Consider the following 24,436-nt stretch of genomic DNA (forward strand, 5'->3'; position numbering starts at 1 on the left):
GAAGATATACTAGATATACTGGATAATTCACAGTGGGATAATTCACAGTGTTAGTCTGTCTGCAGTAGTAGAAAAGAGCAAGAGTCCAGTAGCACCTTAAAGACTAACGAAAATGTTTTCTGGCACAGCTCATACCCTGCCAGAAAATATTTTTGTTAGTCTTTAAGGTGCTACTGGACTCTTGCTCTTTTCTATATATACTGGAGAAACTTTGAGGCAACGGAACGGGCTCTATGGCTGCAATTTCTAAGAGGTGATTTATGGCACCTAGAGTACGTTGTATCGATACCTGACACTGGGAGATATGAGATTTCAGTAAACTATTGTAGAGAGGAAGAGCAAATTCCATGGTGTAGCCACTCCTTATGGTGTGATTTACCCAGAGGTCTATGGCAGAGTCGAGCCAGGCTTGAATGGAATGCTGCAGTCACCAGTGGGGACCTGGTGTCATTCACACTGGTGGCAGGACTTGTTCCCTTTGTTGTTTCAAGAAGAGTGATTAGAGTTGGAGGACTGAGGGTCTGCCCTGAATGAGAGTTTGAACTTTTAGTAGGAAGATCTCTTGTAGTCTCTGTGGAATCTAGGTAATGCTCTGTAGTGGCAAATGAAACTGCAAACCATAGGTTTGCTGTGTCCTCTTGTTCTGAAAAGGAGGACAAGGCATTTAGCTTGTCCTTTGTTTCTATCAGGATGTCCTTTAAAGCGTTGACAACAAGGCTGCATCTGAGTAAGAGCTATGTGGCTACACTGGACTTTGAGAGGGCATCTACTGTTCAGTTTTTAGCCACATATTTCTGTCAACCACAACAGAGGCCATGGCTTTGGAGAAAAAAATCATGGAATCAAGGCTGGTATCAGCCATGAAGGCTGCTGTCCTTTCCAGTCTGATGAGATAGTTTTGGCTTCCTTTTCAGATCGGGATATTCTCTTAATACTTTATTTACCTGAAAGGAAGATGTCCCTCAGGAGAGGAGGAAGGGGCTGTGGCTCAGTGGCAGAGCATCTTTTGCATGCAGAAGGTCCTGGGTTTAATTTCCAACATCTCCAGTTAAAAGGATCGGGTAGTAGGTGAGACTCTGGACAGCCAAAGCCTTCAAAATACTTTGAAGGACCAACGATCTGATCCAATATAAAATGACACCCCTCAAAAATGTTACACAAAGGTCTTTATTATTAGACAACTTTAATTTGTATGCACATTTAAGATGACCCCCTCTTATTTAGATGGCATACCTGGAAAAAAACTAATCTTGCATTTGAGTAAATACTTTAGCTTACGCAGCCACACAAGAGGAGCACTGACCATAAGAAAAGTCGTTTCTGAAGCTCTACTGGAATTACTAAAGCCTTCATGTGCCTTGTGGAGAGTGGTCTGTCCATGGAGTCTTTGAGCGATCCCTTTCCTTAGGACTGTGCCATCACTGAGATGACAATGACCACTGGGGCTACCACTATTGAAATCTTGAGTAACCTAGACACTTCTGGAGGAAAAAATACCGCTTTTTGCATGCCCAACATGAAAACGCTGGTTAGAAGATTCAGCCAGGTCCTCCCTGTTTCCTTCTATTAAAAAATCAGGAAGGGAAATACAGAGCCCAAATTTTGCTCTATAGAAAACCGCAGGAGATTCATCCTCAGAATCTTTCAGCAATTCAGCCTTAGAGACAGACCTTTGGAGGATCTTTAAGGCTCTGCATAATAAGAAAGGCAGCTCTTCTTGTAAGAACAGTCTATGAGATTTGGGAGCTTGTTGAGGAAGCTCCTCTTCAGACAAGTCAAATCATGCTCTTTTCAGGGCGCTGGAAAATGTCCCAATTCATATTTTTGTCTGCAAAACCCACATCACTGCTCTAAACAGTATAATAAGCTCCATGAAATTAACTGAAAAGTATGCCTTTCAGCAAGGAAAAACAATGACATCTCTAGAAAGTACCCCCAAAATGATAAAAGCAAAACGTGAAGTTATCAAGGTGAATTCCAATCAGCTCTTCCACCTCTTCAGTTGTGCTGGAGTTAAGATGAACTTATAATATTGGATGCCCACCCATAGCCCTCTTCAACAAGCATTTAATGCAGAAGGGAAACAAGATTTTCTTTGTAGCAGCCCTTGACATATTTGTTAAGTGTAAAAGCAATCTTCCTGCTTTCCTCAATATTCATCTTTAATATTGGATACCTTCATAATATTGCATATGTTCATCCAAATTAGTGAGCAATACATGCAAAAAACATGGACAATACTTGGACAAAAAACACAATTAAAACATGGCTGTTGTGTTTGATAGTTACAATTTGCATCGCACAAAGGGCAAAGCAGGGAAATCTTCATTGATAAAGGCCAAAGATGATGACTTGATCACAGCAGTAACCACGAAACAGAAGTTTTTTGAAAATAAACAGAACTAGGTTTATCAAACTTCTGTAAATGAATATTATAGATTTGGGGATTATAATGTCCCAAGCACCTAACGCTAATACACTGAAAACATTAAAAGCTGTTATACTTGCAAAGGTTGGTGAAACTGCAGTAAGAGGAGAAGACACAGACCTTCTTGTCACAATGTCTGTGTCTATACATGCATTTTCAGTAAGAAGAACCATGAAGGCAGGTTGTGCAGCACAGAATGCTGCGGGATGCCCTCGCAGACACACAACCAAACCACCACATCATCTTTTTGCATGCAGCAACTGAGAATTATTCTACTTCATCACTCTACAAACAAGGCAAAAATCTATCCTTCAAAAGCTTTCAGAACAATGGTTCAAGATGCTTCAAATTCTTCTACAAGTGGCTAAAGCAGGAGAGGTTTTCATTCTTGTAATGCATCGAGGTAAGATGACAAAGTTTAGACAGGAAGAAACACCAACCATACATGAGAATAGCTGTAAGGGAACACATGAATACAAAGTTCTAGTAACGGTTCTTTCTACATCTACCACAGAAGACAACATTCCCTTCAGAGACTTTCATCAAGTCCAGAATTGAAGAGGCGTGAATCTGACAACCACAGACTGCAGTTGGAAACTAGAATGGGACTGTTTATGACCAGTCATAACTGAAAGACTGGGCACCAGAAAACCTCCTACATTTATCACAAGCACCAAATGAATATAGCTTACAAAGTAAAAGTAATGCCAACTAACGTGCAATTCCTTCTAATGCAGATGTCTATGAGCAGACAAAGAATGCAATTACTTTCTATAAAACGAGTAACAGAGAATACATAGGGGCAATAAAATGTATGGTCATAGCCAAATTGCAGTACAATAATAAAACTGTCCCGAAACTTACAAAACGACGAAACTGGTGCTATACTACGCTTGTAAGCAAAATTGTTATTTCATTTGACTATTCATTGTAGATACTTGAAATTAAAAACAGTATTTTAATAATATGTGTACTTTGTTCTCCAAGTAACATAGCCCAGCAAAATTAATGATTAACTGAGAAATTTATAATAAAAAGTTGAAAACAGCAGAGTATGTTCATTTGATGGCTGACAAATATATGGAAAGTCCCAAAGTTTAAAGTTCTTTCCAAAATTGGTCTCAAGGATCTTGTGACCACACTGAGTACAAGAACATTCAGTATGGCTTATCAAATCCAGATTTTTGTTAGTTTCAGATATATGAGTGTGTTATATAAGCAGAGAACAATCCACCATTTTCCAGTATGGCAGCATTCCTTCAAGTTAGATTTTGGGGACTTTTGAATATGTTTATCACACTGATCAAACGAACATACCATAAATTCTACAACTTTTTATTCTAAATGTCCAGGTTGGGTCTAACATTTTGCAAATTGCACTGGACCGGGGTCCCCAACCTTTTTGAGCCTGCAGGCACCTCTGGAATTTTGAGACAGGGTGGTAAGCACCACCACAATATACCTGTTGCAGGAGGCAGTGACAAGCACAAAATGGTTGGCATAGAAAGCAGAGCCAAACACACTCATACCAGCAGAAAGTGGGGGTTGAGAATATAAACAAACAAGCTCAAAAGAATGGAAAGGAGGAACACCACACAAGCAAGCCACGGGGGGGGGGAGTGCACTGTTTCACTCCCTACCTGACATTTTCTCTCTTATGAGAATGCACATTCATACTTTTTCTCCTTCACTGGCACTGGGGCACAGCATGAGGAAGCCAAGCACTTTTCCTCAAAAGAAGGGCTGGAAATATAGCAGGGAAGTGCTTGACTTGCTTGTGCTGCACTCAGTTGGCTGCTGGAAAAGAGAAGAGATGCCCAGGACAGGAAGTGCCGTGTTTTACTTCCTGCCCCAGCATTTTCCCCTCCCCTCTCTCTTTCTCCAGCAATCAACTGGGATCAGCACAGCAAGTTAAGCACTTCTCTGCCAGGTGCCAGTGTCCATGGGCAAAGCACTGAGGAACTTTGCATTGGACTATAACACATTTTGTGAACAAAACTGAAATGGGTATAGCAGGGCATTAAAAGATACCTCTGGAAAAAGTCCAGTACAGCATGTATCAAAACCATTATCAGTATCAAGGGGTCCCTTCAGCACACTGGAAGAGGCATATGCAAAATTATTGAAGGGGGGGCAATAAACTACTACTGCATTTATACAAATGGTCAAAATAATGACCATTTATTTATTTAATTAAATGTATCCCCCCACCCTCATTCCCAGCCAGGCCAGGCTCAGGGCAGATTACAATATTGTAAAACAACATAAAACTATAAAACTCCAATTTAAAATAACAACAATCATTATCAATCTACATATGAATATAGATAATATAAAATAAATATACCAATTAAATATACCAAGATGGCACTCAGTCAAGTGATAGTAATGTTAATGGTAGTAGCCACTGGAGACTTGGTCAAGCAGCCGAACCCCACAAGTAAAGAGAAGGTGGGGGGAGGGCCAGCACCAATGGACAACTTACGGCTGCCCTCAGTTGTAGGCCTTGTGGTATATTTCTGTCTTGCAGGCCCCACAGGGCCTGATGTTACCAGGAAGGGAATTCCACCAGGCTGGGGCCAGGGCCGAGAAAGCCCTGGCCCTTGTCAAGAACAGCTGCACACACTTTGGGCCGGAGACCACTAGCAAGTTATTATTCCTATAGCGTAATGCTCTCTGGGGGGCACTGGTAAATATGCATTTAACTGGAATGCCAACACTTACCTTACGGGTTCAGCCTGCTGCCTGTAAACTCTCTCAAGCAAAAGCATACAATCTTAAGATTACACCAGTTTGCAAATAAAAGCTCAAAATTTTTACAAGTTCAATTGCTCATACATACAAATTACTTCTTTGTGGCACACAGAAAGTCTTAAAGAACCAACTCTTAGAACAAAATTCAAGACCAGTAGCACCTTAGACCAACATAATTTACAAAATATAAACATGAGCTTTGACTCTCAAAAGCTTATACTCTGGATAATTTGTTGGTCTTTAAGATGCTACTGGGTCCAAATTTTGTTCTATTACTACAGACTAATAGTCACACCTGAAACATCTCTTCTTACTTTACAAAGCATCCCCCTACTATTGAAATTGTGAAATATTGGTAAGTGATGATTTGCTTAAAATAGTGCCATAAAAACAGCTCTATATGAACACAGAATAAGACATTTTAAATTGCTACAAGTTTAAAATACATAGCTGTCAGTTAAGAATCAGCTCCAGGCAACTCACAAGGAACCTTCTGTACTATGGAAATGATCATTTTTAACCTACTATGGCTGCAATCCTGAAAGGGGGGGTGCAAAGCTCTTTAGCAGCCGGCATAACCCTGCACTGGTGGAAGTGCCCATTTAATCTGTGATAAGGGGCACTTAGGCCCTCATGAATGGCATCCACACCAATGCCAGGATGCCACTTTGCAGCTTAGATGCAGGCGTAAATGTAATAATTTAGGCCACAGAACAGGATTCAGAATGAGGTAACTCCATATAACCCTTTGAACTAAGATTCTATTTTATGAGGCATCAATATGGGATCTGTCCAACCTCCATGGATCAGGATTTCTTCATGTACTACAAATGTCTCTCATTCATGCCACTCTGTCCCACGTCGCCCTCCCTCCCAGGCTCCGGGGATGCTACAGACCCTCCCCCCTCCCCGGAAAACAGCCCGAGAAGAAGGAAGGAAAGGCTGCAGGGAAAAACTCACCGGCCCCAACAGGTGGAACATGAGGCAGCCGGGAGCCTGTTCCCAAAGCCGCGGGCGTCCCACAGGCGCGCGACTCCTACCCCGGCTGTCAGCTGTTGGGTGAGGGGCCGGCAGAGCGCCGCGGCAGCAGCACCACCCCAGGGGCGCAGCTGCTCCTTGCAATGCCCCGCCTGGCCGAGAGGGCCAGGAATTTAGCGTCCCCACGCAGGCCCGACCGTCGGGTGGCGAGCGGGGAGAGGGTAAGGCGCCCCTACTCAGAAGGCAGGATGCGGCGGCGAAACCCGACAGCACCAGCCACGCAGGAGTCGCCCCCGGGCCCAAAGGCGGCCAGGGCAAAGTGGGAAAGGCCCACCTGTGGGGAGGGGAAGGACCAGGGATCCGGCCGTGAGCCGGAAGCACAGAAGGCAGGAGGGAGGGCCTGACGGACACTCCAGCGGGAGCCACGCCCAGTGGGAGGTACATCCCTGAAGGAAGGGAAAATGGGTGGAGGGAAGCTATATCACCTCGGGAGAGGGTGGTGCCACAGGGTGGCGCAGAGATAAATGGCAGAGGGTGGAGGCCAAGGAGGAAGTTGCCGGCTGGTGTCAGGCCTAAGCAGGAGTGCTGCAGACCTTCAAGCTGGCAAGCTCAGTGGAGGAAAGCACCTCTTCCTCCTCTGAATGGTCTGAGGCCGAGGAAACCCTCACGCTGCAAGCTTCAGGGAATACATACCGGCCCTAATTAGCCACCCCCGCCGCGGAGGGCAAGCCAGCTACAGTGGGGACGCGACACACTCATTAACATTTATAGATCATCTTACCATAAAAATTTATAAGGTATCTGCAGTGTTAAAAGCAATACAAACTATAACCAGAAAATATTAAAATAAACTACACAAAACCAAATAGCAATAATCAATAAACAAAGCAAACAGCAGATGTAAAAGCAACAAAGAAATCTTCCTTTCAGAAGCTCCACAAAAAATGTTTTCAGTTTCCTCAGAAATAAGCAATGGGGTCAAACTTAAGCAAGGCATTTCATAGCACTGGGACAACTACTGAAAAGGTTCTATTTCTAGTGGATGCCAACTTTACTTTCACAAAAGATGGCACCCAAAGCAGGGCGTTATTGGCACATCTTAAGGTATATGGCTGGTTGAAAATGGGTGACATCTGAGGACGTATCTTCTCCAGTAGATTCTGGACCCAGACCACTTTAAAAATCAAAGCTAACATCTTGAATTGGGCCAGGAAGCATCTTAAAACAAATTCACTGTCTACCAAAATATATGCTGTACATTCATGTTTGCTTACACCAGCCAAAAATTGGATAGCACCATTTTGAATCAATTGAAATTTCCAGTCTTCAGCAACAGTCCCATGTAGATCGCATTACAACAGCCCAGCCTGGAAGTTACCAAGGCATGAATGACAGTGGCTAACTCTTTATGTTCAACTGATAGGTACAGCTGTCAAATCAAAACTGAAAAAAATTCACTCAACACCATAGCTGCTATCTGGGATTGTAGTGGACAACAACTCCCAAGGTGGAAGCCTGACCCAAAGCTAACAGGAAGTCAGAGACCCCATTGTGATAATCATCTGTCTTATCTGTTTTGATTTTAAGATTATTCATTTTCATTCAGATAATTACTCATTCCAGGCACCCAAGTGAATGACCTCATCTTCACCTGGATCTGATGAAATGGAGAAATATGAGATGGACAACATAACACCATCACTTTCTCTTGGTGAAAGCTATCATCCACTACAACCAAAGTAGTCCCCATTCCAAAACGGAGTATGAAGCCAAACTGAAATAGATCTGGACAATCAGCTTCATCCAAGGGCACCTGGAGCTGTCCAGCCTCTACTTCTCAAACACCTAGTCCCCAAATGGCAAATTTAAGATTGTTTTTTCAACAGGTCTGACTACTGCCACATAAGGCAGCAGGCACATTGCACCTCTCCAACATTGATACACCAACCACTGAATTCTGAACAGGAAGTTACCCTTATCCCATATGCAGTCACATGTGCCAGATATGGATGCTTATTTCAACACAATGCAGCAACATAATCACATGTAATGCCACAACTTTAATTGAAAAGACCATATTTACCAGACCTTAAGATTGCAAGAGATACAGTTGAATGTGTGAATGCTTGCCTAGTGAAATCTCATCAGCCAGAGAAATTTCAGAGCCCTATACATCTTCTTGCCTTTCCCCATGAATAGCAGAAGCAAAATTAATTATGCAAAACAGTAAAATTGCAGAATTATGTAAAGTAAGAAACCACACAAACTTAGTTTTCATAATTTATACAGACTGGAATTCAGCCTTTTTTGCAGCATAATCTGAATAATCTTAGCACAGAATGGGAATATTTAAGATCAAAGGTACACACAGCGTTGCTTGTTGGACTGCACTGATGGAAAAGGCAGCTATATTTCCAAAAGGAGCCAAACACTTCCGGCCCTTGTTGAAAGCAGATAAAACCAAGTTAATTACAATACTTAGCCTTTATATAATAAACCATACCAAGAATTACTTGTAATCCTTATAATACGGAAGTGACACAATAATACTGACATTCCCATATTACTGATTCTGGCTCTCCTCTGACCAAGTATGATCAATCTTTATTAAAAACAGTCATAGACCAGCACAGTTCTTCTCAATTTACCATCTGACCAAGTATGAGATGGGCTCTCATGCCAGTTGCATACCTGTGCTCTGGAATCAGACAGAAGTGAAATGTCAAACTGCAGTTAAGATTGTAGATGACCCAATCTAATCCACAATAAGAATGGGTACTGTGCATAGGCAGAGCCTGCTAGATAGATACTGATTCTGATCCACAATGACTCCTGCCAGTAGGTGACACATCAGACATCGTGATAAAGACTATCCAAGTATTGCAATTCCCTTCCCTCAAAAGAGCTGGCTATGGGTAGATAAGGAATTCTTTCTTCATTCTTATCTCTCAAAGATCTCAGAAGAGTGGGGGAAGAGCTTGCTCCCTTTACTCTTTCACCCTAGAATCCACTGGGGGGGATAATGGTTTCAGAAAACATTTGCATCAGAGCATGCATTCTATAATGCTAACCCCCCACCCCAGCCTTTAAACTGTGAAGAGGCAGTCCAACTGCAGTTTAAAGATCCTCTGCAGGAAGTCAGAAATGTGCATCTTCCAAGTCAAATTGCCTTCTCGTTCTTATTGTATTCATTTACAAAATATGTATCCCACCTTTCTGTCCTTACAAGGGCCACCACTGTAGATCAGAATCTGTATCTATGTTCTCAGACACCAACTCCAGTAGCTCGAGCAGCATTGAAGCAGCAGACTGCTGGCACTCTGCTACCAACATTCCAAGGAAGCACAAGGAGTGTGCTTATACACAGACCTCAGCCATCATCAGTTTTCTATGGAAGGCTGGGGGGGGGGGGGCATAAAAAATAAAATCCACAATTTTGCTGTTACCCTCTAGCCTCAACAGCAGAGACTCCTCTTCTCTCCATGGGCTCATTTTGGCAGCCTCCTCATTCACATGCAACATACACCCACTTTACTAATGAAGGGAACTGGATATAGAGACATTATTGGAAACACTGACCCAAAATATGCATTTAGAAACCTGCATAATTTAACTTTTATTTTAATAGGGACACTGAACCATTAGAGAATGCTCAAGGACAACAGCGGAGTCAACTGATGCTACAGCAAAAGAAAAGGGCAAATACTATGCTGAGTTACCCAAACACACACTTGGAAAACATTTTGACCTATAAACCTACTATTATTACCCCTGCTCTTTTTCTACTAACTGCCACGGTTAGGATCTCAAGCACCCAGATTACAAGGGATCTCACTCTCTGAACTTTGCCTCAGATGCTGTGCTGCTTTACCTCCTTTCTGGGCTTGGTCCAATAAAACATCCATCTCTGCTTCTTTAATTCACTTGGGCTTTTTGGTCCTGATGTCGACAAAAAACATTATGAAGCACCATGAAAGGGATGTTAACTGCAGCATCTACAGAATTTCCAAGTTTATTATTTAACAGAAATTCAACCTCCAACTTACACTACAATTAAAAACAATTAAATTCCTGGTACTTAGCCCCTCTTGTCACCAGCACTCCTGTATGACAGTTCGGGGGAATTCCCACAGATTATTCACTGCACTTTCACTGTACTGGATGAAAGGAGTTGTTTTGCACAATCCTGCTCCTGCACTACACTCTTGGCCTTTCCAGGCCCCCTTTTGTCTCAAGAATTCATAACCCTCCCCTTTTTTTCCAACCTCCATCCAAATCTAATTCGCAGCTTTTAATTTCTGCACTTACTCAGTTCCCCAACTTATCCTCACAGCCAGTCTTTCATTCTTTCCAATCTCCTGCCACAAACAGAATGGATACAAATCTAAATTTTAATTAACTTTTTACTGCAACACAACAGTAAACTGTGCTTCACTTTTGTACAACTATACTTAGAAAAATTGAAAATAAATGATCCACACCAACAAAAGCAGGTGGAAAGGCGTTAATAATTATGTGTCAATGCAGAGGTGTGAGATAGGACTTCTAGTGCTTATTTTTCCATGGAAAATTTCCCATGTCTAAATTAATTGTCTCATAAAATAAACAGCAATGAATGGATACCATGGCTAATACTATATTAGGCAAGCTTGGCAGTTTCAAAGTTGTAATTAATGTTTTCCAGGTGATTATCCCTACGAATTGTTTAAGAATGTCTTATTGATTCATGAACCAGAGCAGAACCTTGACTACTTACCATGAGGGTTCCTTCTGCTCTGAGGCAAAAAGGGCATCTTGATTCTTGGGTGATTCTCATCACATGTCCGGGGAGACAGGAACTGATTTCTGCTTCCTGTCCCTCTGGCGCAGGGGTCTGCAAACTGCGGCTCCCGAGCCGTATGCAGCTCTTTGGCCCGTTGGTTCGGAGCCCCTGCTCTTGTGCCCGCTCGCGCCGGCAGCCAGGCTGCGGAGCCGGCGCGCCTGAGAGAGAACGAGCGAGTGCGATAGAGCAGGCAAGCGGGCGCACTGTCTCTCCCCCCCCCCCGCCGTGGAGAATGGCCAGGTCCCCCTTTCCCTTGCCCTCAATGGTTGGGAGGCTAAAGCCTCCCCTCCCCTCTAGCAGTGCGATTGCTGGGCGGGCGGCTCGGCGGTTCCTGCCCCCCCCCCGCCCATCAGCTGTTGGGCGGGGCGGGCTTCCTTTGGTAGACCTGACCTCTGGCTGAGTCCCATTGGGAGGCCATGTCTACCCACTGGCTTTCTTGGTGGTAGACCTGGACTCCGAGGAGGGGAAAAAGTCCCCCTTCAGAGGCCAGGTCTACCAATTGGCTTCTATGGGCCTCCGGAGGCCAGGTCTACTGCCAAAAAAGCCAATGGGTAGACCTGGCCTCCCAATAGAACTCAGCCGGAGGCCACGTCTACCAATAGGCTTTTATGGCGGTAGACCAGGCCTCCAGACGAGGACTCCAGACGGGGAGGGGGAAATGGCAGGGACTTACAATTTAATTTTTATCAATAAATAAGATCACTATTAAGTATGATCTCAAGTTTTATTCAGTATACCTATAGTTTAATTAAGACTTAAAACTTTAATTAAAGTTTATTAAGTTAATAAACAGCGTACCTACCTATATAGTTTAAGAAATTTGGCTCTCAAAAGAAATCTCAATCGTTGTACTGTTGATATTTGGCTCTTTTGACTAATGAGTTTGCCGACCCCTGCTCTGGCGGAAATCTCCTACTCATTTTCCAATCCTACCCAGCTAAATCAGGACAGGAATGCATGAATTCCATCACAACAGTGGAAAAAAACTTGTTACATCACTAACGGAACAGGAGCAAACCCAATAGTAATAGGAAGAATAGTAGAATAGTAAAGGAACAGTATAACACAAGGAACAAGAATAACGGCTAGGATTTCTCCTTGGTTTTCTCCTATTTTGGGGGTGGTAGTGGTTGAGGACAGCAGTTCTTCATCTTCCGGGTGCCCTTCTTACCTCAGAGCAGAAGAAACCCTCACGGTAAGTAGTCAAGGTTTCGTTCTCACTCTGAGAGAAGGGTATCTTGATTCTTGGGACCTCAAAGAACTGTTCATAACTTCTGGGTGGGATATTACGCGTCTTCCACCACCTGCTGAAACATACCGAATGCTGCATCAGCTGAAGAGAAGGGGTTAATTTTGTAGTGACAGATGAATATTGACACAGACGACCACGTGGCCACTTTACAGATTTCTTCCACAGAAGCCTGTCTGACAAAAGCTACAAAAGATTTTGTACTTAGTTCAGAATGTGCCGTTGTTCCCTCTGGTATATAATATGGCTGGCTTGATAGGCTTGGGCAATACACTGCCTTATCAGATAACTGATGGCTGACCTGGATAACTTATTGCCCTTATTAGGTGCATTGAGGGCAATGAACATGTATTAAGTCTTTCTGATTTGTTCTGTACGTTTGATATAAATACGTATGTCTCTTCTCAAGTCCAACGTGTGCCATTCCCACTCCTTGTCACACTTAGGGCTAGGACAAAAAGAGGGGAGATGAAACTCTTGTTGTCTATGAAAAGCTGTGTTGACTTTGGGCATGAATGTAGGGTCGGGGCAAAGCACCATCTTGTCGGTGTGGAAAATACAAAGTCCCTTGATAATGGAGAGGGCCACTAACTCAGACACTCAACGTGCAGATGTGACTGCGACTAGAAACAAGGCCTTCATCCTGATGAACTTCAACGCAACCTCAAAAGGAGGTTCAAAAGGAGGCTTGGTCAATGCGGATAACACTACATGAAGGCGCCACATTGGAAAGCGATGAACATATTTATATTTAATATAATTTATATTTAATATTTCCCAAGTTAAATTCATTAACACAGTATATTGTCCATGCCTCCCGTTCTCCCATAAATTCCACATTTTCTTTTTGATTTACTAATGCAGTAAGTTTAGCCATTTCTGCTAGTTCCAACATTTTGTTTATCCAGTCAGTCTTGTCCGGTATTTCAGACAGTTTCTATTTTGCTGCATAAACCAATCTTGCAGCTGTGGTAGCATACATCAAAAAAGATCTCGAGTCAATATTGTTTCCGGTATAATACTTAACCACATCATTTCCGGTGTTTTTGGGATATTTTGTTGTAATATCAATCTTAGTTCATTATAAATCATGTCCCAGAAGTTCTTGGCTTTCTCACATAGCCACCAAACGTGATGGAAAGAACCAACCTCCTCTTGACATTTCCAGCAGTTTGGTGACATTGTTCCATACATTTTGGCTAATTTTTTTGGCGTCAAATACCATCTATAGATCATCTTATAAACATTCTCTCTTAACGATTGTGAAAGTATACATTTCATATCTCTTGACCAAAGTCTTTCCCATTTATTCAAAGGAATATTGTGACCCAATGTCTGTGCCCAGGTTATCATCGTAGGTTTAACTTGGTCTTGTTCTGTATATATTATTAACAATATCTTATACATCTTTGAAATTAGATGATCATTACTCTCCAGTAACGCTTGTTGTAAAATTGATTTAGCTCTAGTAAAACCTATTTTCATATCCTGTATATATACAGATTTTATCTGATGATATTGAAACCAAAGGTTTAGCAATGTGAGGGATTGCCTCTGCAACCTCAAATAGCTTCTGATTTCTCACATGATCATTTCCATCTTCTGAGGAACTCTTTTTATTTGGAGAGGAGCTTCTCTGTGTTTGTGCACACACCTATGACTGTTAGGGAGAAGTTATATCCCCTCCCTTTAACAAGCTGGATTTTTGTGCAAACCCAGGGATTCCATTGGGTTTGCAAAACATAAATTGTAATCGGTGCTGGACTCATTTTGTATATTTTTTTATCTAAAATATCCGACATAATAGCCCTTGGCTATTAGAAAAGAATGGTACTTTAATGCAACAGTTTTATAGAAATAGTGGATATGGCTTTATGATCAAATAACTAAAAACCATTTTGTATGATAATAGTCATTTTTGTAACTTTCTGAAATTACAAACTTGATGAAAACATAAAACCTAATGTTTTTACTGCAGATGTATATAAAAACTTGGGTAGGAGAGGTCCCAGGTTAAAGAAAAGCCTCACTCGGGGTAGGGTGGAAGTATGGTATGCTCCTCTTCTAAGTTAAAACCATTCCAGCAGTGTGTGTGTGTGTGCGGGGGGAAACCACAGCTCTGTGAAAGAGGACCTAGTTCGTATGTAGAAAGCCCCAGTTAAAAGACCACAGAGAAGCAGCACTGGGACAGGTGAGAGAGAGACACATGGTGCCTGAGACCTTCAAGAACTGCTGCCAGCTAGAGTAGGCGGCGTACCAATGATCTGATGCAGAATGTCAGCTTTATATATTCATTAGCAGCAAATGCACCTGCAGAAGCAGCCAAATGGCAAAGTATATTGTAATCCCTCCCTGCTTCATCAGCCCACTCCAATGGTCTCCCTCCTCTGACTGCCACTGCCTTATCATTACCACTGCCATTTCAAGTAAGAATAGTATAGTTCTATTGTGATTACTTGCACTCTCGCTCTCTCTTGCACTCCAAGCTGTGAGGAAATACTGGGGATGGAAGCAAGTACTCACACCCCTCCAAAGTCATTACAAGGACTGATTTTACATTTGAAAAAGCTATAAAAATAGACCTGACCATTTACCAATCATTTAACATTTACCAGATGCCAAACAAACATTTGGAATATGGTGGGAGAGTCATGTTTTACACAGGCCTCATTTAGGAATAGTCTACCCAATTAAATTGTCTGTCAATTCCACTCTCTTCAGAAAAATATATGCATTTATAGCAATATATACTAGCAAGGAAATCACATTTTTCAAGCAATTTACAGCTTTCCTATTCAAGACAAAGAGTTTACCAAAAAACACGGATATGAAGCTACAGAACACAGGGTTACTTTTGGAACCCAATAAAAACCATGGAACGCAGAATGCTACTATTTCCATAAACCGTTTTTGATTTAAAATCTCTACAGGCTAGACTTGCAACATATATCAACTCGTTAAAGTATAAAACTATTTTGCAAATAACTAGAATAAAACAATTTTAAATACTCTAGCAACAAAGCCTTTCCCCCTTTTTGATTTACAGATACCTAATGTTAGATGCATAAATACATTAGGATTATTTTAATTTAAAATATGGGGCATTCTCAACTCTCACTTGATAATGAGAACAGACACTAGTCAGTGCTTCCAAGAACCTATCATATCTGGATTAATTAGGAGCCTAGCTTCTGGCACCCGTTTTGTATATACGGGCCAAACTTTACAGAAGCTCTATAATTTTTTTCCTCACTACTGTTGCTTAGCATTTTTTATATTGCCACAATAGCCAATCATAGCCAGAAAACCAATGTACAATAGTTATTGGCAACATGATAAAGGAAGGAAAATGGTTTACGTATACTAACATCCTAGTCTTGGGGGATCCAGTCAAGCTATGCAAAGAGGTGCGTTTGTCCCCTGCATACTCCCAAATGTGGAAGTAGGATCAGAAACTGGATCTGGAAGAAAGGGTAAACAGCATGTTAGTTAAATTCACAGATGGTACTACACTGGGTAATGCTGCAAACATTAGCAGGAACAAAAATACAAGGGAATTTAGGGGCATATGAAGGAAAATGCACAACATTTCAGGGGGAAATGTCACTAATGTGTAAAGATACCTTAACACATAGCAAGAATCTTTAAAAACAGATCACGTAGACATGGATAGAAGCTGAATAAAAAGGTCTGCATGAAATCAAGGAGACATAAACAACAAGTGAGGAAAGTGACAATTAAAGACATACTTGTTCTACTGTGACAGAGAAAAACTGCCATAGCAAATAAGTCACTATACAAACCATCATTCACTCTTACGGGTTCTCTTCCTTCAGTCTGTATCTCTGAAAATTGCCTGATTAATATAAAAACCATATTCTAGTTCAGTGGTTCCCAAAGTGGGAAGTACCACCCCCTAGGGGGCGGTGGGATTACCTGGGGGCACTAAGAGGCAAGAGGGCAGCAGGGGGCACTAGAGGTGGGCCCCTTCAACTGTGTTGTTCACTAATTTACAATAGATAAGGCTATGGCACCATGCTGGCAAATTTGGTGGAAGCTATCAGAATTTTTTTCCAGACTTTGAAGAGATGGTACCACTGGATCACGTTCATCAGTTTTGTTGAATAAATTTCAACTAAAAAGTTTTAATTTGATTTTGAACAGATGTTCAAGTAGTTGTTTTGACATTTTATTGTTATTATATTCTTTAGGGAGTCATGCAAACCCCTAATTTGAATAATGCTTTTTATAGGGTGGGGGCACTGGGGTTGAGTTTGTGGAACCAAGGGGGCAGTGGCCTGAAAAGTTTGGGAACCACTGTTCTAGATGGTTAGGGAAAACAAACTTTAACTTAGTTAAAAACTATGTTTCAGTAGGAAACAGATGTACGTTCATATTCAACACTTTGACTGCAATCCCAAGAGTACACTCCAGGGAACAAGCCCCACTGAATAACATGAGATTTACTTTCAAGTAAACCTGTTTAGGATTGCTCCCTTTGTCTCTTAGTTAAGATGAACACCTCTTTGGAAGACAACTTGTCCATTAGAAGATCTAGTCAGCAACTTTGGTTAAGTTTTATAAAGCTCAGAGAGCACATCTATCACCAACACTGTGATTTAAGCTGCAGGTCCTTGCAAAATTCTCCTATTCTTGCAACAAATCTATGGGGGTGGGCTTCAGAAGTGGTTTGCATGTAAGAAACCAGGTATACAGGCGTTGAAAAGAAAGATTTAAAATGAACAGAAGAAAATGAAGTAGTTTAAATAGCTGAAAGGCTGGGGTTGTGAGAAAGGATGATGGCAACAGCAAAAAAGACATGCTACAGCGAGGAAGCAAGAGATGCACATTCCCCTTAAAAACATAAATAGAAAATGGATTAGTACAGTTACTTTATTCCTTTGCACTTCAAATAGCATGCTCAGTGCTAAAGGAACAAACCAGATATACATTGTATCCTTGAGGAAAATGATATGTTTATGTCTGCCTAGTTCACTTCAGTATTCACCGGGAGAGGGAACGAGCACGCAGTGTTAAAGGCATTTAGAAACAGTCAAATTACACAAAACAAAGTAATCAAGCTATCCCTCTTTCCTAATGTTTTAATTTTGTTTTTATGTCTTTGTAGGTATTTTAACTCTGTTTTTAATTTTCGATTATGTGTGTTTTGGGGGAGGTTTTAATGGTTTTTAATGTAATTTTATTATGCATGTTTTAATTTGTTAGCTGCCTTGATGACCCTTGTGAGGACAGAAAGGTAGGATATAGATTTTGTAGAATAAAAACACACACAAATAACTTAAATGTGCTACAAGAATACCTTGGACAGCCCATTCCTGAGATCTGGGGCCGAAAGAGCTCAGGAGGTATGCAAATGGCCATGCTGGCAACCAGGCCGCTTGCGGCACCGAGAGAGGCAGGGACGCCGGCCTCCCTGCACTTATGCCAGCTTGCCTGCGCTGGCGCAGAAGTGCAGCCCTGGGACGCCGGCTTGGCCTCCCACCAACGCAAATCCTTGCACTGTCATCCTGAGGGGCGGAGCTGTCAGTAGGCAGCTTCCCGACCTCTTTCAGGCCAGGAACACGCCCCTTCAGCAACAGCGCTGCTGTACCAAGTTTTTTCGGCACAGCCTCGCTATTTTCAATGGAGGGAAATGCCCCATTTTCAGAAAAAAAATATTTTAAAGGGCTTTTCTAACCCTTTCAGGGGCTGGGGAACTGCTTTGGAGGCACTGCAGAGGTGCCACAGCTATGCTGTCCCCAGCCGGTAAAAGGCTCAAGAATAAGCTGTAAATTATTGTTACAGCTAGGAGGGGTTTCAAGTTGGTTTCCAGTGATCAGAAAACCAAGATCTGCATGCCTTATGGTCTCTCTCTATGGCCCACGGGCTTACATTTTTAGCTTCCCACCCCACATCCAATCAGAATTCTGAGGGGTTTAATTTTTAAAAAGCGAGCCTGATCAAGCAATTGGAATGAAAAGAACTGAGCAAGCACATGTAAGTTACAACATTTATCCTAGTCTCTGATTCTGGAATTTAGTCCAGAAGCACAGATTCTTCATATGACTGTTGCTGGCCATGGTACATGCAGTATGTACTTCCTATAGAAACTCATGGTCAAAATACACATAATTTTTTTCTCAGCCAAGAAAACGTGGAATACACAAGTTAGCTATCAGTGGCATGCAGTTAGAAATTAGGTTTCTGAGTTTTAAATCCCTGTCAAGCACTGGCATAAGCACTGGTATATGAACGCTACTCTTCAGTATAATTTGGACCAAGTTCAAAGCTAAAAACACACAATTCATGCTAGTTTAACGTAATAAAAATTAACTGCTCCTTGGAGAAGAAAAATTAGTTTTTGCCGATTTATTTAAACATGTTTGAGGAAGCACACTGCACAGGATTCAGAACTCCATTTCATTCATTAGACACAATGGGTCCTACTCAATGGGGGGGGGAATTAAGATATACCCACATGTAACTTACCCAAAGACATTGTACCAGGTCTGAGGGCAGCTTTTTGAGAAATGTTTTCTATACAAAGATAAATAACTGAATGGAACATACATACGTAGGTCACACATGCATAAATAATAACTTTTTCATTTACAATACATGCAACCTCACAGCCCAATTCTTTCCCAATCACTACATAGTTATTTTAAGAGGAAAGGATTACGCCCACCTTTCATTACGGACATTTGTATGTATTTTTTGCTTGTACAGCTGCCACTGAAAAAAATAACATGTCTCTCAGCTCTATATAGTGAAAGAGTGTGTGCAAGACATCCAAATGGTCTACATTTTCTGGAATACTTATTTTCCTGAGGAGGCCTGGGATATCTGCATGTTTGGTGCTGAGCATTCAGAAGTGAACAACAGCACTTCAAGGAAAGCGTGGCTGTTTTACATCTGGAAAAGGAAGGAAATCAGGGACAATGTAACCATCAAGATGTACAAGGTTCATAAGTGTGCACATCAACAGTAATTCTATATTTAATATTTTAACTTTTGCATAATGCCTTATATTTAAAATTACAAACAGTGTGCAACATGAATGAGCAAACTCCAGTTGGACACCCAGATGCAGACTTTGCAATATATAGCAGTCTACATTAGTATCCTTTAACCCATGAGTCAAGACCCTCAAGGTGCGTCACAAGCCCCTAGAGAGCTGCCATTTTCCAGCAGCTTTTTGGGGTGGCCTGCTGCTACTGCACATGAGCAGAGAGTCAGGGTGCCACACCTCCAGTCACTTTTTCCACTCAGCAATGGAGAAGGTTTCTTTTTAAATCGTGCAGATACAGACACTTCAGCACCACATCTTCCCATCACATGACTGCGAGGCCACTGACTTCCTGCCACATGCTTGCAGCTCAATGGATCCCATGCTGCTGTCTGCAGTTAAATGTGGGTCCTGGGGCTGGAAAGGTTGAAGACCACTGGTCCATAATAATCAAAGCTACAAATTTAAGTTTGCAAAGTGTTTTTATGGCTTTAGACTCAGTGTAGCGACAGCCTGCATTTGCACTCAAGGAAAAAAAAGAGTACTACACCCTAAAATTGAATTGACATGGATAGTCAAGTTTTAGTTAACACAAATATATACTGCACATACTTCACCACTACCAAGATTAACAATAATGCAGCATTTTGCTCCATAAAAATAAAGCCTGTGGCCGAAATACACCAATTCTACATGTCTATTATCTGAAACTGCTATTTAATACTTCTTTCATATGTTCTACATTCACCTAAAACACACACCATCTCCTAAAACACCAAATGTCCTGAATATTAAATATATAAATCAAAAAAACTGTTTTCAACCTGCTATATTATTGTGCCATTTCTCCTAGTAGTCCCATAACTTCCTGCGGTAACAAGCAGACGGGCAGCCCATTCCTGAAGGGGGAGGCACAGCCACACTGCCTCAACAGAGGCTTCCTGCCCGCCAAAAATAAAAATGTTAAAAGGGAAAATGCCCCCATTGAAAAGAGTGAGGTTATGCCACTAAAAAAAAGATGGCATAGCCATGCCACAGCTTAAGGAGGCGTTCTCAGGTCCAAAATGGTTAGGAATCTGCCTAAAGGCAGCTTCACCCCTAGGAACGCCACCCCCCCCCCGTGCCGGCATGGACTTTTTCTTCCAGGAATTCCCTGCTGGCATGGTTCCGTTGGTGGCGGGGGCTGCACAGCTCCACGGAGCTGGCATGTTTGTCCCCAGGACAGCATAAGCGCTCGTTATCCTGGGATAAATGGGCACTAACGCCGGTGTGGGGACACACCAGCTACTAAGGAGCTTTGCCCCCCCCTTCAGGATTACAGCCCTGGTTACTTTAGCACGTACACTCCCTGAAGCCTCTTATATCACTTTTCGTTACAATACATGGAACAACTATCTTTAAACACTAGCAAAGTGACAAACTGGCTGTTGTTTCAAACTTAACTTGTAGTCTTGATGCCTAGTCAAAATTATCCAGTTTTGTTAAGAAAATGCAGTTCTCTTAACCGAACTATTTTTGTTAATAGACTGACATATTTTGTTAACTGACATATTTCTAATCCAATCTTAAGAGCTTCAGCTATACTTTGTTTCTTCAAATAAGGTTATGTTTGACCACATTTAACAACTTTTTTTCTGCCAGAAAACAAAGCATATAAGTATCTTTAAAACGCCTGTTTATGCCTCCCCTTCACCTTTCCTCATCAAACACTTGCTATTGTGTCCTTCAAAGAATTTTGTAACGTAAGTATTTAGAACACAAAATTAAACGACACCACCCTCTATTTAACTAGTTTTATTCCAGACTAGTTCATAATGCTTATAAAACAATCTCCTTCAAGTACTTCCCCCCAATTAACCAGGATATTAGGTATTGCATAAGCCAATAACCCACCTAACTCAGCATTATCAACTTGTCCATTACCATGTTTCATTGTTGGGCTCCAGATTCCCAGGCAGAAAGCTTTCCCAGTTCTTTTGAAGAACAAACCTGGGTCCCCAAGTATGTAAAGCACACACATTATTTCCCATTGAAATGTAATTCAAAATAGATTAGTAAGCACACTTCCCTTCCTCAGAGAAAGAAAAATCAGTGGGAAATAATAACTAGCACCTATTGCACCACGGCAATTTATGGGTGCTATATATGAAGCAAGTACCATATCCAAGCCCTCATAAAACTGATCAATTTGAAGTTCAAACTGTCAGGTACAATGCCATCAAGATAAAATACCACCAACACAATTACACTTTGGACCTTCTAAAATGTTTTTGTACTTTACCTCCAAAAATAATCTGGATGACTAGGTGATTAACCTTCAAAGCTTAGTCACTTCAGTCATATCTTTTGTTTACACGAAAGGGGGAAAGTGCACCCAAACAGAAACTGAGGTTACAGAAAGAATTGGGTAAAGCTAAAAATACGCAAAGAGCATGGCCCCTATATTCAGCGGCATCTCCCCCACAAGTTAAGTACTTATAGTTGCTAAGACACTACCAGAAATGATCTAGTACAGTGTTTCCTTTGAGTTTGCATTCATCTCCAGTGTTTCTGCCCAAGCAGCAGAATAAAATATATTGTCAGCAACTTTCACAGCAAATCACAGAATTTTGAACAAAATAGAAATGCCCACTGAAAATCACTGGGAAGACAGCCCAAATAATGGTGTGTGTGATGACCTGAAATAATGTAGGCAGGTGTGTAGAGACCATTAGACTTCTAGTCTGGAATAATGCATGGTAGAGGAGAACACCATAGCTGAAGTCAGAAGAACTATTAGATGAAGTAGTGAAGTCATATACATCAACAGGGAGAGGAAGCAGAAAAATCTTCCAGAGGCAAGTATAAAATAGACAAGGATGATCCCAAATAAAGTTTAATCACACACCTCTCAAGAAAAATTCTAATGCTTATCACCTGCAGCTTTTCTAGTACATTAGACAGAAACCTATTTTTCATCATTATTTCTTGGTGTCTCTTCTGTGACAAGTCCACTCTAAACAGTCTTGACAAACACCCACATCAGTGAGACATGGTGGTCATTCATAGTACTTTCCCAAACCCTGTACTATTTTCGATTCAGCTATACAAAGATGAAAATGTACTGAATATTACTTCACAGACCAGTGAAACAAAAAGCAGGTACTCCAGATTTAAAACAAGATACAATCAAGATATAATAAACAATATTTCACAAGTGGTTCAACATCTGTTGTAGGGAAATATTAAGGTCCTAAAGTAGTAATACCATAGGTCTGTATAATTATATTGAATAAATACAGGAAAAGGGCCATTCCTTAAGCAAGAATTAGAAGTTAATTTACAAAGAAAAAGATTAAAACACAAAAGTACCAAATTTGAGGATTAGCTACAATATCACACTATCAGGTACAACCTGAGCTCATTCTAAAGTTCTCTAATTGCTAACACTCCTTTTGTTGAATTTCCTGCTCCTTGGACAACAACGCTTCTCCATTTTTTATTTAGTAGTACTAAATTTAGGACAAAATGGCACAATTTGCACTACTAAGCCTGTAATCCTATCCACAGGCACTTAATTGGAAGCAAGCCCTACTGAGTACAGTGAACTAGAGTGCCGTAGTGGATAGTGTTAGTGGACTAGGATCAGGGAGACCCAGATTCAAATCCCCACTCTGCCATGGAAGCTTTTTGCTGGCTGACCGCATACCCACAGCCCAACCATCCTCACTGGATTGTTGGAAGGATAAAATGGAGAAGGGGAAAATGATGTAAGCCTCTTTGGGTTCTCATTGGGGGAAAAGATAAGATATAAATGAAGTCAGTAAATAGATAAATTGAGACTTACTACTCAATAGGAATGCACTATAAATTGATCACATAACACAAAATAGATGTTACCATAATCATAAGAAATCCACCGTAACTTTGTGCTTTTCACCTGCATACCCTACTCACACCCATTTGCCGTTTTTTAACACACACAAAATCCCTTTTTCACACTTCAAAGCGTCTAGGGAATACTTTTAGCATTACAACAGGAAAACATCGGCGTGGGTAAGTTTTAGGATACACTTTGACCAAATTCTCCCAAGAGTGAAGTAATAAGCACAGTATTCCAAATGTGCCCAAGCACCAGAAATTAGGCACAGCGAGACTGGACCCTTGGCCAAAGAGCGACAACGTGGAGAAAAGAGGAAAGCCAAGGCCAAATCCATACAAGAAACAGAGCGCTGATCATCTGCATGTGTGAATGTGGGATGAGGAGGGGCGTGGTCACCTTGGAACAATCACACTCTACGATAATTTCATTAAGGGGAACTTTCCAAAACCGGATCAGCTCCTCACCATGGGCGTGTATAAGGCGGATGCTAACCGAAACACTTCCTTCCGCAACCCACTCCGGCGGACACAGCCCGCCTCACCCCCTTCCCCCCAAACAAAGAGCCCTCCCTCCAGAGAGGGGAGAAGGAGACAGAAGAAGACCAGGCCGAAGTGGGCGGGGCGGAGCCTAGGCCGCGGTTGTTCCGTGAGGCTCAAGGGGAGAGAGGGGGGGAGGGGTGGGTCGCGCGCACGGAGCGGCTAATCCACGCGGGAGGGCGGGGGCGCGCGCACGGCCGGCACGCGAGCGACCAAGGGGGTGGGGGAGGGGCGGGGAGCGCTCTCCCTCGCTGTGCGTGTGTGGTGAAAGGGAGGGGGGGTCACGCCGCGGCTGACTTCCCCTCCCCCACACACAAGGGCACGCTCCGATCCCCTCCCCCCACTGGTCCCTCACCCACACAGCGCAGCAGCCGGTGTCGCCACGAGTCGAGCTGGTGGCGGAAGCCGCGCCTCTCGATGGAGCACTCCTGCCGCCCGCACGGACTCGCCATCTTCTGGGGGAGGGGCCCCGAGCCGCCGCCGGCACGCCCGCCGTTGCGTCTCTCCTACGTCATCGCGCACAGCGAGGAGGTAGCAGTGCTGCCACATGCAGCTAACGCCCAAAGCGGGGGGGGGAGGAATGTTGCTATGGTAACCACAGCAAGGTTAAGGACGAGGCTTTTGGAGTACACGCTTAAGTGCGCCCGCTAACTGGGCAGTGGTTTTAACCGCTAATGCATGGCTGGCCCCAAATGCCAGCCTTTACCCCTGGGTACGACAAGCGGAGCTGCCCCACTAAGCTGAGTACAACCAGCGTGTTAATCATAGACTGCAGAAAACCAGATGTATAACAAAAAG

At 42.3% G+C, this 24,436-nt stretch overlaps 1 long non-coding RNA gene across 1 annotated transcript in view; it reads right to left on the reverse strand.

The window, feature by feature from the left end:
* The window catches only part of LOC130477361 (uncharacterized), a 34,754-nt gene extending 10,655 nt beyond the window's left edge, over window positions 1-24,099 (reverse strand). The window contains exons 1-2 of the long non-coding RNA XR_008933323.1: window positions 23,994-24,099; window positions 15,600-15,692 (exon numbers count right to left, since the gene is read on the reverse strand). This is a non-coding gene — a long non-coding RNA (uncharacterized LOC130477361). The remainder of the gene's footprint in view (window positions 1-15,599; window positions 15,693-23,993) is intronic.
* Window positions 24,100-24,436: the final 337 nt, after the last annotated feature.

This window comes from Euleptes europaea, chromosome 5 (genome assembly GCF_029931775.1).
Source record: "Euleptes europaea isolate rEulEur1 chromosome 5, rEulEur1.hap1, whole genome shotgun sequence".
Taxonomy (NCBI): Eukaryota; Metazoa; Chordata; class Lepidosauria; order Squamata; family Sphaerodactylidae; genus Euleptes; species Euleptes europaea.